Here is a 14,120-nt window from a genome sequence, read left to right on the forward strand (position 1 = left end):
GAATAAAAAAGAAAAAATCTAAGAATTTGTATATAATGATTGTATATAATTAATTGTATATAAATAATAAAAAAAGAAACACTAAAAATAATAATAAATTTTATTTATAGAGTACAAAGATATTCTGCAGACCTTTACAAATCATTAGGTTCAAGTACAGACAAAATGAAACATTATCATGTATATAATACCATGTTTTCCCCGAAAATAAGACAGTGTCTTATATTAAATTATCTTCCGAAATCTATGATCTGTCTTATTTTCAGGGGATGTCTTATGCAGTCGCTGGAGCGGGGGACAATCGGCAGTCATGCCGGCGCTTCCTTAGCGGAGCGCCGGCATGACTGCCAGTTGTAGGTGGTCCAGAAGGTGAAGGGGGGGGGGTGTCTTATTTTCGGGGAAACAGGGGGCATATATATAGTGTATAAGCCAATACACACAATGGGACTGAGGGCCCTGCTCGCAAGAGCTTACAATCTATGAGGCAGAAGGGGTGACACAAGAGGTAGCAGGGGCGGAATCAGAGATTACATTTTAGCTGAGACACCCTATGGGGATAGTTAGAATGAACACTAACCATTCTTTCAGTGATATAAGCTAGTCTGGTTACAAGTGATACCATAACATTACTATTTGAGTATATCAATCCTGAGAATGGTGTTTATATCTAACTATTCTTAATTTGTAATTTGTCTCAGGCAAGCTAAAATGGCCACTATGACCTGTAATATGCAGGTAACATAAAGGGGAGAATGAGGATCACATAGTCTGTGGGGCATAGACAGGCTTCTGGGAAAACAGCTTCAAGATTTCAATATTATTATAGAATTATAGGAGGAGGACTACTGGAGCACAGTTTAATTGAACTGAATCAATTGTAGACTAATAGGCAAAAAAATCATAGAAGTGGGGTAGGGAGAATTTCTTTCTGTGTGTGAATACAGTTTTCACTGAGTTATAACAGTTCACTCTTTCATTGTCAATAATCTCATTTTGTATTTTTATAATAATAGTGGGGTTTTTTTCAGTACTGTCAAATTTACAATTTTTACCAATAGCTTGCTAGCTTGCTGTACTGTGATCTGGCAGTAAAAATCTGTTTTTATTATGGTGTTTTTTTTTTTTTTTTTGCAATACTATTTTTTTTGTTAACCCATATAGAAAAGGTACAGTTATCAAAAAAAAGAAAAAGAAAAAGAAAAAAGCTAATTGACGCAGAGTGTTGTACAGTCTACAGTGCAAAATCTCCATGTGTTAAGGGTGTTTCTTTGCAACAATATTTTTTGTTAAACCATACAGAAAAAATGACAACCCCTTCCCCACATGCTGACTCACACAAGACATACACACAATGTTAAAATTATTGCTACTCACTATTATATAAGCAGAACAGTGAAGTGACTGGAAAAAAATAGGGCAGAGAACAGGCCAAAGGAGATAGAGGAGGAAACACATACTACCATCACACCATCCACCATTGTAAGCATTAACAATAAGATTATGGGATGCAACAGCAACACTAGTCTAGTTTTGGTGGAGTGACCCGCAGGATTGTTGTGCTTCTTAAGAATGAAGATGAGATTTTTGATTATTCAGCCCGCTCATCTCGGTCACAGAAGGATATTTCATTCAAGAGTGATGTGATCTTAAGTCAGGCTTCTGTGTGTTTCTCCTCCTCCTCTAATGATGTAACATATTTACCGCGGGCCTTTTTTGGACTGTCAACCATGTCTTATTCATTTTCACTGCCAAAAATCTAACAACTGATTGAGAACTATTTTGCTAGTAAAGGAGGCAGGTAGAACAGGAAGATATAACTACTGGTGGCGGAATAGTGGTAGGGGTGTGATACTGGTAGTTGTGCTGTAGGGGTACTAGGGGGAAATATGGAGGTAGAAATTATAAAGGGGTGCAAGAATCCCATGGCCATGATGAGTCAGAAAAAGCAGGTAAGACCAGGACATAGTCAATAATGATTCTATTGTAGATAGGGACTAGGAACCAGGTCAGAGCAACAAGGTGACATTAGAAGACGGTAGTGCAGTATTCACCTCACTCAGGCTATGACTAAGGGACGCAGTGGCGTAACTACCGCCATAGCAGCAGAGGCAGCTGCCACAGGGCCCGGGACATTAGGGGCCCGGTGACAGCCGCTACCGCTGCTATCATTATACTCAGGGGTCTTTTCGGACCCCCGAGTATAATGATCGGCGGACCGGAAGAGGTAAGAAACATAACAAACACTTTTACTTACCTCTCCACGATCCTGGCCAGGCCTCCTTCTTAGTTGACTGACGTCTCTGATGTCACATGAACCCGGCCTGCGTCCCGGGTCATGCGACGTCATTGAAGAAGGACGGCAGCGGAGAAGACAGCGTAGGAGCCGGGGACAGGTAAGAAACAGTAGTTTTTATGTTTTTATTCCCCCGGGTCTCCGATTATTATACTCTGGGGTCTGTAAATTGTTTATGGGTGTCCACAGTGGGACATAATACTGTGTGCAGGGGCCACTGTTGGGGATAATGCTGTGTGCAGGGGCCACTATGGGGCATAATACTGTGTGCAGGGGCCACTATGGGGTATAATACTGTGTGCAGGGGCCACTATGGGGGATAATACTGTTTGCAGGAGCCACTATTGGGGATAATACTGTTTACAGGGGCCACTATTGAGGATAATACTGTGTGCAGGGGGCCACTATGGGGTATAATACTGTGTGCAGGGGCCACTATGGGGGATAATACTGTGTGCAGGGGCCACTATGGGGGATAATACTGTGTGAAGGGGCCACTATGGAGCATAATAGAACGCGCAGGAATGCGTAGGAGGGGGTCGGTCGAGGTCTTCGGTGTCGGTCGGGGGGGGGGGGGGGCATGTCAAAAGTTTGCCACGGAGGCCCCGCCACGAAGGGACGTGTATGTGTCCTGAAACACGTAAGCTCCATCATGATCGTGTGTCCTGAATGGGTGATGTAATATCCCTTTTTTACCTTTTTTGATATGAAGTAAAGGTTACGTTTTATTTAATTGTGACATGCTGGAACATTTTTTCTATACTTTTCAGAAAGGTGCCATTATCAATCAGAGGAGCAGCAATTATGGACAATGACAATACATGGCTTTTATGGCCACTAGGTCATTGCTTTGAGCAGCAGCAGCTTATCCTTTGGAGTTAATATGTGCCACCTTTTGCATATTAATATCTAAATACAAACTAGCCTGACTCCTTTGTGCCTCATATAGATAATAAATACTATCTATGAAGTTCACATTCCTAATTCAGACTCCATAGAGATAATAGATGCTACCTTGAAGTCAGTGGCGTAACTAGGAATGGCGGGGCCCCATGGGGAACTTTTGACATGGGGCCCCCCCAACCGACACCGAAGACCTCAACCGCCCCCCTCCTCCGCACTCTATTATGTGTTATGAGATAATGTATACTGCCTATGAAACTCCTCTCATCCTCCAAAGAGATAATAGACACTATCTATAAAGTCAAACAGCTCTCTCCAAGTTTTAGCCTCATCAGTGAAGGCACATCAGGCAATAAGATCCACATTGGAGCAGTTAAAACGGCATTTTATTAAAAATATTAGTTAAAACTTCAGTACCTGTCACCCTGATGGTGGGAACTAGTACTTCCACACTAAGCAGCTGTCTGCGACCCTGCGTCATACCTATTAAGCCCGTGCTCCATTTCCGCTACGCTAACCACACCCTCAGGAATGTCACGCTCAGGGGCAAGAGCAACTAGTAGCTAAGTAATTTTGCATCATCTAAGAACTGACAAACTTCTGATTTCTAGGCCATGGGAATTAAAGGGGAGAAGCATTAGACTATTGGAACTTATGATACAGATTTAGGTGGGCGGGGGGGGGTGGGGGAGGAAGCTGCTCCTGGAATCAAATCAGATAAGCTTTATTGGCACGTCCGAATAGATATTTGGCATTGCCAAAGCTAGTAAAGTGTGTGTGTGTGTGTGTGTGTGTGTGTGGGGGGGGGGGGTTGGATTCGAGTGGGTGAGTGGTGGGTATGGGGGGGTGGGGTGGGTGGTTTGGGGTATAACAGTCCATGGAGTCTCGTCTTCCTCTTAGTTGGTGACCGTTATATGGGGAGGTGGGGTGGGGCGGTTGGTTTGGGGTATAACAGTCCGTGGAGTCTCATCTTCCTCTTGTTTGGTGACCGCTATATGGAGAGGTGGGGGTGGGGCGGGTGTATTGGGATAAATATAACAGTCCGTGGAGTCTCATCTTCCTCTTGTTTGGTGACAGCTGGACACGTATTGGGCAGCGATCTCCACAGTGGCCGAATCAGACTGCAGGAATTCGTAGATTAGAGCCTGATGTCAGGGATTGTATTGCTCCCAGTTACATTTTAAAAGGACGTGCATGACAGGTTGGTCAATAGCCATCTTTCTCCGCAATGATGGGAGATATTTTGCTGACAAATCAGCTGCTACTAGAGGGTAGTCTACATGATCACCTGTTCCTGTGTCAAAACTTATGTGTTAAAAACTTTTTGTGAAGTTAGGAGGCAAATCCTTGACCATGTGGACAACACCCTACAAGAGTGAGCCAGTATTTCTGGGAGGATCAAGGTGGGGATCTCAAGTGTTTGTGGTTTCAGAGCATTGAGAGAATCTTCCCTTCAATAAAAGGAGGTGATTGGGACCAAAGACTTTTAGACTAAAAACAGTGAAACCATTGGGTCTCAATGCCATTTGCTTCCTTTTGATTAATTAATCTATGAAATGGGATGAGTAGTGGTAGATACCTACATCATGGGTAAATGTATTTTGGCCATGCCCTATGTTGTTCTACTAAGTGATCTATATCGCATGTCTCCTTAACCAATTGTGCACATCTAAAACCTCAATACATATGGGAGTGTATCTCCGATCTGCTTGGATACTTACCTGTGGTTCTGATACAGTGTACAACACCTTCATGGACCAATGGTAGCTAAGTTGAGGCAGAGCTACCAGTTGCTCATGGTCCCTGACCGTAACATCCCTGAGGGTGTGGTTTGCGGAACGGAGATGAAGGAAGATACGAAAGGGCCAGGAACTGCAGATTTAACTGCTCCATTGTGGCTACTATCTCCTGATGTGCCCTCACTAGTGATTTCATGGTAGCATCTATTATCCCTGTGGAGTGCGATTCAGGAATGTGAACTTCATAGATAGTATAGGCTAGTTTGTATTAACACATTAATAAGCAAAAGATGGCGGATATTAACTCCATGAGATAAGTTCTGGTAAGCAAGTTATAAGTTATGAGATAAGTTCTGGGTGGACGCCCCTGGGAGTCTCTAAGGATTTGGTTGTCCACAGGACCTTTGGCATAGTCCTGTCTTATTAACCTTTAGAATTGCCTTGTAACTACGGAGACCAAACCTGGGCCTTTGTTTTAATATGATAGATATTAAAAGTTATGTTTTATTGAATAATTACCCGTATTGGTGAGTTCCACATTTTCCAGTGACTTTGATATTTATATTTATGGAATTGATCCTGATGTCAAAATTATAAGACAGTATCCTTGTAGTCTGCTGATGCTGTATACAGTAATCAATGACTGCTTTCTGATGTTCATACAGATGGTACAGAATATACGTGGTGGAATTTCAGCAAGTTTTTGTGTCGCATCTCAAGAAATGGAAAGGCAAACTATTGTTTTGTTGCAAATCCACAAGATCATTCTTAGCCAAACAATGACCAAAATGCTCAGGAACTTTACTGTCCATGAGCAGAACCTTCTCCAAACCACTATAGGTTTTAATCAAATTTAAGACCTGCACCATGTAGAGACAATGTGCTTTTACGGTGCTCAAAGTCTCACACCCCGTATACGTGCCACATCACGCGGCACGTTACTCCGTGTGAATGGACCCTTATACAGGTAGAGCTGCATCCTTAGATAAATCTCCTCTTTCATATGCCACCAAAAGCAAGTTTCTAGGATTTGAAATGCCAGAGATATAGCTATTTGAAGTGATCCTCCCTCACCCTCATTTTCTCTTCACTTCACAAAGCCCTGTTCTCCGTATACAATGAGAAGCATGGTCAGCTCTCAGTAGAAAAGCAAAGGAGAGAGTAAAAAAATGCAGGATTTCACAAAAAGGAGCCAAAACTGTTAATAAACTGTATTACAAAATTTATTAATGACACAAAACCTGCCAGAAATTCAAAAGTTGCCCGAATGTTTAGTTACACTTTTAACATTACTTTTACCAGACATTTTTTATTTGGTTATATAAACATAACATTCATTCAGTATTGTTTGACAAAGAAAAAACAGAAGAATTTTTAGCATAGCTAGTATGTGACTTTACCATTACTAGGCTTTATTTAACTTATGCCTGGTTATTATTATTATTATTATTGTTTATTTATATACCACCATTAATTCCATGGTGCTTTACATACAATCCACAGAATATACAGGTAGATATAATACTAACAGTGACCGACTGGCACAGTGGGGTAGAGGGCCTTGCCCGTGAGGGCTTACAATCTATGAGGGAAGGGGGGTAGAGACAGAAGGTGAGGGGGAGACTGTGCAGATGGTGGTGTGGTGATAGTGTTATTGGAGGTTGTAGGCCTTCCTGAATAGGTGAGTCTTCAGGGCCTTCTTGAATCCTGTGATTGTGGGGGTCAGTCTTATGTGTCTTGGTAAGGAGTTCCAGAGTATGGAGGATGCACGGGATGTTAGGAGTATTTAGGTTCTTTAATTTCTATTTTTCTTACCTGGGGAGTTTTTGGCTGCGCAGTGTCTGGGGTGGCATCCTGGCTGCGGGGTTGTCCTGTCGTGGGTATTGGTGCACACCTTCTGACTTGCACGCGCGCACTGATGGTAGGCAGCTTTATCTCCTGGTTGATTAGTCTGTCCTCCCATTTGCACCTGGGAGGAGTGGTCTCTACTCTGTATTTAAACCCATGCCTTCCATGGTTCTGTGCTGAGTGTCGCTTTTACAGAGCTAGGCCTTAGCAGGAGGAGTAGGTGGTGTTCTGGGATAGAGGAAGTTCCGTGGTTGATTTTTGGGAGGTTTGGGTGAACGAGTTGGTTTGTGTGTTTTCCCTTCTGTGTTCACCAATCCTCCCTCTGTGTATAATTGACTGTGTGAGTGAATTGCCTTATCCTTTGATTTCTACCCAGTTTCCCTGTGTTTGTTTCCTAGTGTAAGGTTCCTTCCCATATTGGTTTGGGGGAATCCTTTCCCACATGTTTCCTGTGTGCTGCTTGTGTTGTTAGTCAGCGCACACCCTTGTCAGTCCCTGTCAGTAGCAGCTTCACTTGTTCGTTAGGGGTGACCCCCTTTAGTCTCCAGTTCCTAGAGGTCTTATAGGGCATTCCTTCTCCCACTTCCCTCTAGGCCTACGGAATCAGTGAGAGAGGAGCTGTCGGGGTCAGGCTTAGCCTGAGTACAGCCGACCCACACCCGTGAGGCAGGGACCGGGATAGCTAGTGGGAGTAGTGCAGGGTGAGATTCCCTACTGCTATCCCTTAGCCCCGTTGCAGCTACCTGGCCTGACATAACACGGGAGAAATCTTGGAGACGGTTGTGTGAGAAACGGATGAGAGCAGAGCGGAGTAGGAGGTCATTGGAGGATCTGAGGTTACGTGTGGGCAGGTAGCGGGAGATTAGGTCAGAGATATATGGAGGGGACAGGTTGTGGATGGCTTTGTATGTTAGCGTTAGTAGCTTGAAATCAATTCACTGGACTACAGGTAGCCAGTGGAGTGACTGGCAGAGGGGAGCAGCCGATGAAGATTGGGGGAGAGGCGAATTAAATGAGCAGCACAGTTTAAGGTGGACTGGAGGGGGGCGAGGGTGTTAGCTGGGAGTCCATGGAGAAGGGTGTTGCAGTAGTCTAAGTGGGAGATTATGAGGGCCTGGACAAGCATCTTAGTTTCAGGGGTGAGGAAGGACCGGATCGGTGGATATTCTTGAGTTGGAGGCAGCAGGAAGTGTTGAGGGTTTGAATGTGTGACTTGAAGGATAGGTCGGGGTCCAGTGTTATCCCAAGGCTGTATGTCCGTCGGGAATTTGCAGAAAAACAAATTGGGAATGGCTTGCAAATGGTCTGTTTAAAAACCCATTCACTTCAATAGTTTTTTAAAGCAATCCATAGGTGTCCATTTGTAGCCTCTCTGCCGTGAAACCACATTTTTTGGACGGAAACAATCTCGGACGTACAGGACTTTGTTTCCGTCCCCCAAAAAAATCGGTTTCAGCCTTAAAGCTGGAAACACATATGCAGTTATTGATATAGATTGTTAGTCAAAACCAGCAGCTTATCTAGCAGGAAAGAGACGTATACGTTTTTTCCTTTATACTTGTCATTCATTTTGAATCTATTCCTGGCATGAAAAATGGATAAAATCTGCAAAAAAACAATATGAGTGAATGCAGCCTACAGCAAAGGGACATGAATTATGCGCCAATTACCTTTGCATGAATTAGTAAGGCTTTACTCACACTTGTACTTCACCCTGCTATTTTCAGGTCTTTTGCTGTCCATGGCTAATCCATTATTCACGTCCATGAATAACGGATCATTTGCACTTATTTCAAATGTTGAATTTCTAGGCAAAAAAAGAATCACTCCAAAAATCACACTTGGGTTTTTGAAATCGCAGCATTTCCATTGCAATGTCTGCAATGTGAGGATGGGATTAACCAGAATCCCATCCACTTTGCAGGTACGGTAAGACAAAACACTGCATTTTTGAATTGTTGGGCCCCTAGCGTAAAAAAACGCAATATACACAAATTATGATATAAAAAGTCGCAACACCAATGGATTTGCGCACAGGAATAAACCATGCTTTAAAATGTTCACTATACAAGCAATGCGCCTATAAAGTGGCAATAAAACAGGATTTGTACCAAATTATAAATGACAGAGAGGAAGAGTTGTGAAAGATTTTCGGATCCACTCAGATAGGGAGTGTGATTGCCCCCCCCCTTTTAGCCCCTTGGATCCCCTGCAAGTTTGAGGGGAAATCAATGGCCTTCTGACTGTCTTTCCCCTGTTGTACACAGGGAGCCTATATGGGATGTACTGTATGTATTACACTACATCGCTCTTATTTAAATTATGACAAATTCATCAAGTATTTAAGTCTATTTGATGATTGTATCGCAATTGGCGCCATTTCATTGATATTCCATTGATGCATTTGCTGAATTGTCCATTGTACACAAAAAAAGTGATGACATTTTCCAATTTCAATTTGGGTGCTAAAAATGTATTAATCTTAACATTTAATTTTTCTTATAATGATCCCGTCTTTCACCCCCATACAAGAGAGCTGTATCCTGTAGCATGACTAGAATACCAGAACCAAAGTAAATACTGACACCGACATAGTCAGTAGTGATGAGCGAGTAGTATTCGATCGAATACCTCGCCGGCATGGGAATGCGTGTAATCGGCCGAACACCAAGGGGTTAAACGCTTTAAATATTCCATGCGTTTAACCCCTTGGTGTTCGGCCGATTACACGCATTCCTATGCCGGCGAGGTATTTGATCCAATATTACTCGCTCATCACTAATAGTCAGTAAAAGAGGACAATACACTTTTATAGGTGAAGCATTTCTTGTACAAGAGTATAAAAATCTTATCATGACGTCACACAAGAGCAACCTCAATGATCTTTCATCATACAAATCATTATCAACACATAGAAAGGAAAGCAGTTTACAAATGATGTTACACAATTCAGAAATTTCAACAAACCTTCCTGCCAACAACGACAAAAGCCCGGCATGACATTTCGTTTCTACCAAAGCAGTGCTTGTGCTTCCCGCAGTTGAACACTAGGTGGCGCGGCGCTTTCCCCATTAGAACACTGCACTGTATAGCTCGCTCGCGCTGTCTGCCACTCCTCCTGTAGAGTTCTACTGGAGACACGTAGTCGCGCGGCCAATAGGAGCGCCGTCTACAGGATCTCTGACGTCATAGCAGACAGGGCCGGCAGCAGCTCGTGCTGGGATCAAGGCGCTCTATAGAACGTGAGCGGACTAATTGACATTCGGAATGATTGGGGTTCACAATGAAGAGCCCAGAGACGTGGGGCGCCCCTTATAGCAGCTGACGAGGTGATCCGGAAATCTTGTTACAGGGGGTCTGGCTCGGGATTGCTGAGGACAAGGGCTGCAAATCCGGCGTGTACTTGGTTAAAGGCGGCCGTGTGCAGGAGAATGGGGCCGGGCTTGCGGCTGTAGATCAATGTGGAGTCCAGAGAAGGAGATCAGAGCCCTGCACAATGGTTGGTAATGACGATATCAGGAGCTAGAATGTGCGGGAGGAGGCCAGCAAGGGGTTAATGCATGCTAGCTCACTGCCTGGCTGCAATCTATGGCTGATCAGTAGGAAATGCGAGGCTGAGGGCTTGGTGGTGAAGGGGTTAAGCGAGTAGTTCAGTCATTGGGGATTGGGGCACATCACAGTCTGCTTTGTTTTGGCCTGGGGGAGATTGCATTGTTGTATTTGGTTATATATTGATATGTATTTTTGTAAATGTTTATATATATATATTATATTATATATTATATACACACAAACCGTATACTGGATGCTGAATTTGGCTTCAGTTCTGTCTACTGCTCATCTATAGGACCCCATAACTAATATACAATAGAAGTATAAAGCAAACAAGTGACATGGAGCAATAACTTTAGGCGAAGGAGTTGTCTCCATTAGAAGACCTGTATACCTATAGCCTATTGGACAGTATACATGACGGCGAGGGTCACTTAGGACCCCCTTCTAAAACTCAGAACAGACAGTTTTGCTGGTATAGATTTGGTTTGTACCATTTTTAGGAAGGGTGCCATGTAAATGACTCTTCTCCCATTGGTTGGTGAAGATAGTTGTGGCAACTGTTTTTGGAGAAGGGGTTCTCCTTGTGAGACAGCTCTTTTATGGAAACATTAAAGGGGTTGTCCAAGAGTTCTGTTTTACTACTTTCGGGTTTGTGTTATGAAGGCTGGCTTTACTATAGGCGGCCAGACCCCATAGCACAGGTGATAGAGTGACCCCGGGGCCGGATGCTGGTTCTGAACTCGCGACTTGGGGTCGGAACCTTCCTGGAACCCCAGGTACTACATGGGGGGAGAAAAAACCTGATAAAGTAAGTAAAATGAAACTCCCGGGGCATCTCTTTAAAGAGGAACTCAAGTAGCAGCTTCCCCTTGTAACATTGAAGATTTTGGAATAAGGCCTGAGGGACATGAAAATATTTTTTAGGGTGGCAGCTTAAAAGGGTTGTCCTTGTCACATTTTGGACACCCGGACCTTGTACTATTCAGCTGTACTGGTATGATACTGGTAAAGATATGTAGCTGATGGGGCTATATGCAGAAAGTATTGTCCATTGGTGGTGCTGGAGTACTGCAGCTATGCTCCCATTCATTAGACTAAGCCTTCTGTATTGGCTCCATCTGCTGTATATTTTCCAGTGCCAAGGACTGCTGGTACAGCTGATCAGTGTGGGGTCTGGGTGTCAGACCCCCCACTGATTGGATACTGATGACCTTCTCTGGTGGACAGAGTGTGGACAATCCCTTTAAAAGTGTTTTATAGGATCAGATGATAGACTATATCAGTATGATACTATATCTCTGGAGAAGGTCTATGATGGTCAATGCTCCAATACCCAGGAACTAGGATATCTCATAAGTGGTATATTATTTACTATGCTGTGAAGTACTGTGAGGGTCAGTGGAGGATCATGGGTTGTTGAATATGATGTGTCTAGTTGTAGGGAGTAGATCGGTTGCATTTACATAATCACTGGCTCATACTACTATAAGTGACATGTGATGGTTGAAGGACCTTGGTTTATAGTGTTAGGCTAGTATAAGAGAATCCTCTGGTGGGCTCAGACTCTAACACAATCATGGCCCACCAGGTTGCATCCAAATTTGAAGGGTACCATGGTCTATTTCCTATCGATTATTGGAGGGTTGGGCCCCATAATCATTTTTATATGGTGGACCCAAGAATCCTCAGTCCGACACTGCTGGTGTATGTTGTGCAGTGAAGTTAAGGACTTGGAAAGGTCCAGGATTACAAGTGTGGCCAGAGAGTTGGCATTTATGGCCTACATGTATTATAGATGTTCAGTATCTGATCTGTGGGGGTCCCCTACTCATCAGCTGTTTGGAGAACAGTGTATGGAGCAGGAAGCGGAGCTACAGTAACATGGCATGTCCAATACACAGTGTGCAGAGCTGCCTACTTCTGGCTCCATATACTGTTGTGAAGGAAATGACATTACATTCTCAGTAGTGCAGTTTGAACCTTTGGCCAATGACGTAAGGTGATCCTATCTCAGCCAAAGTGTTTCACTATCTTATAATGGATAATGTATTCTTATTTGTCTTCTATAAGATCTTTCTGAGACTTGTGTACAGTAATAGTCCTATTATCTAGAAAACTGATAGTCAGAGCAATTGTAAACTGATGGCGCAATTGCCTTTCATATCTAACTATATCCTTCAAGTATGGGCCAGTGCTGTTCATGACAACTGCCTGTCAGACCGTAGTTCTTGGGAATGTGCAGAGTCGGAGTGTTTCTATATATACTTACTAGTAGGTGTGACATTTCAGACTAGTGGTATTTGAGAGTCTGGAGCTCTAGAAGTGCTCAGTTCTGGCTGCGTACATAGTTGCTATTAACTAACCACACCATGTTCAGACCATTTGCCTTGGTACATGACTGGACACTTTTTTTTGGTTTTTTTTTATGTTTTTTTTCTTTATTTTTTTTTTGAAGTTTGTTTTTTTTTAATTTTTTTTTACGTTCAAATTTTTAAGATAACTTTTTTTGGTGATATGTAAGACTTTATTTTATGTCATTTTATTCTATTCATGTTTTTCCTTTTATTTTTAAATATTTTTTGTTTTTTAAAACATGTTAAAATATTATAAAATAAGTGCTGTGGAATATGTTGGCGCTATATAATTAAAATGTATTATTATTACCATTATTATTGTTATCATTATTATTTACTTCTCTATTCTGGTCATTTTTATGTAAGGTGACAGCTTTTTTTTTTTTTTTTTGTCGTTGGGGTGGGGCTCAAACCTGTGTATGTGTATGCGGTAATTACAATATTTTAACTTACTTTTTTTTTTCTTAATTTATTTTTACAATTTTGGACACCTCTCTCTCATGATCATAATAAACCTTTGTGGGTTATTTTAATATTATTGTTATTATTTATGGTTTGTTTGTTTTTTGCTGATTTTCCTTGTAATTGGGGCTGATTCAGTAGCCCCAGGACCCAGTAGCTCCTGAAGTATCTGCACCTGGTAGATCACTTGACTACAAAGTCAGTAGGGAAGCTGCCTCATTGTCACTTCCATAGGGATAAACACAGCGCTCATTGAGGACTAAATATACAGCTATCAGGAAGGCGGGGTGGTAATAAACCATCCTTGCCTTCTTTCTAGAAGGTCTGGTTGTTGTAACAGCTGTCTCCTGCAATGTCCTATATATATACATAGGGTACTGTATATTCTCGACTATAACCCAACTTTTTCAGTACAGTTTTTATGCCGAAAAAGCTCGAGTCAGGCAGTACAGGACTGCAAGGACTTGCATATATTAAGTGAAGGGGGCGTGTCCTTCAGTGGTGGCTACAGTAATGATATAGGACACTCCCCTCATCACTAGCAAGAGAGATGAAAGCCCAGCAGGTCCCTGCTCCTGTGTCTGCATCGAGGAGCTCATACAGTAATGTGAAAGTAAAACACACAGGGACATACTGGGGGTTACAATTCCTATTAATGTCAGGCATTTGGGGTTATTAATTTAGTTTCTGTAACTCCATGTGCCTCACATTAATAGCAGTTAACCCCATCATGTCCCTCACATTAAACCCTGTGTGCCCCATATAAGGGTTACTAATATGTGAGACACATGGAGGTAATAATAAAGGACCTTAATTATGAAGATACCTAATTATTACCTCCATATGTCCCACATATCAGTAACTCTTATGTGAGGCACACAGGGGTTAATGTGAGGGACATGATGGGGTTAACGGCTATTAACCTGAGGCACATGGAGTTACTAAGCTGTAATACACATGACCAGA

At 42.6% G+C, this 14,120-nt stretch overlaps 1 protein-coding gene across 2 annotated transcripts in view; it reads left to right on the plus strand.

The window, feature by feature from the left end:
- Positions 1-9,982: 9,982 nt before the first annotated feature.
- The window catches only part of ZNF518B (zinc finger protein 518B), a 33,445-nt gene continuing 29,307 nt past the window's right edge, over positions 9,983-14,120 (plus strand). Inside the window, exon 1 of one of the 2 annotated variants that reach the window (XM_075260700.1) lies at positions 9,983-10,112. The gene's annotated coding sequence lies outside the window, so the exon portion shown is untranslated. Of the gene's footprint in view, positions 10,113-10,262; positions 10,283-14,120 lie in introns of those variants that run through there. The other variant, XM_075260710.1, reaches the window with a different exon arrangement.

This window comes from Leptodactylus fuscus, chromosome 1, assembly GCF_031893055.1.
Source record: "Leptodactylus fuscus isolate aLepFus1 chromosome 1, aLepFus1.hap2, whole genome shotgun sequence".
NCBI classification, from domain to species: Eukaryota; Metazoa; Chordata; class Amphibia; order Anura; family Leptodactylidae; genus Leptodactylus; species Leptodactylus fuscus.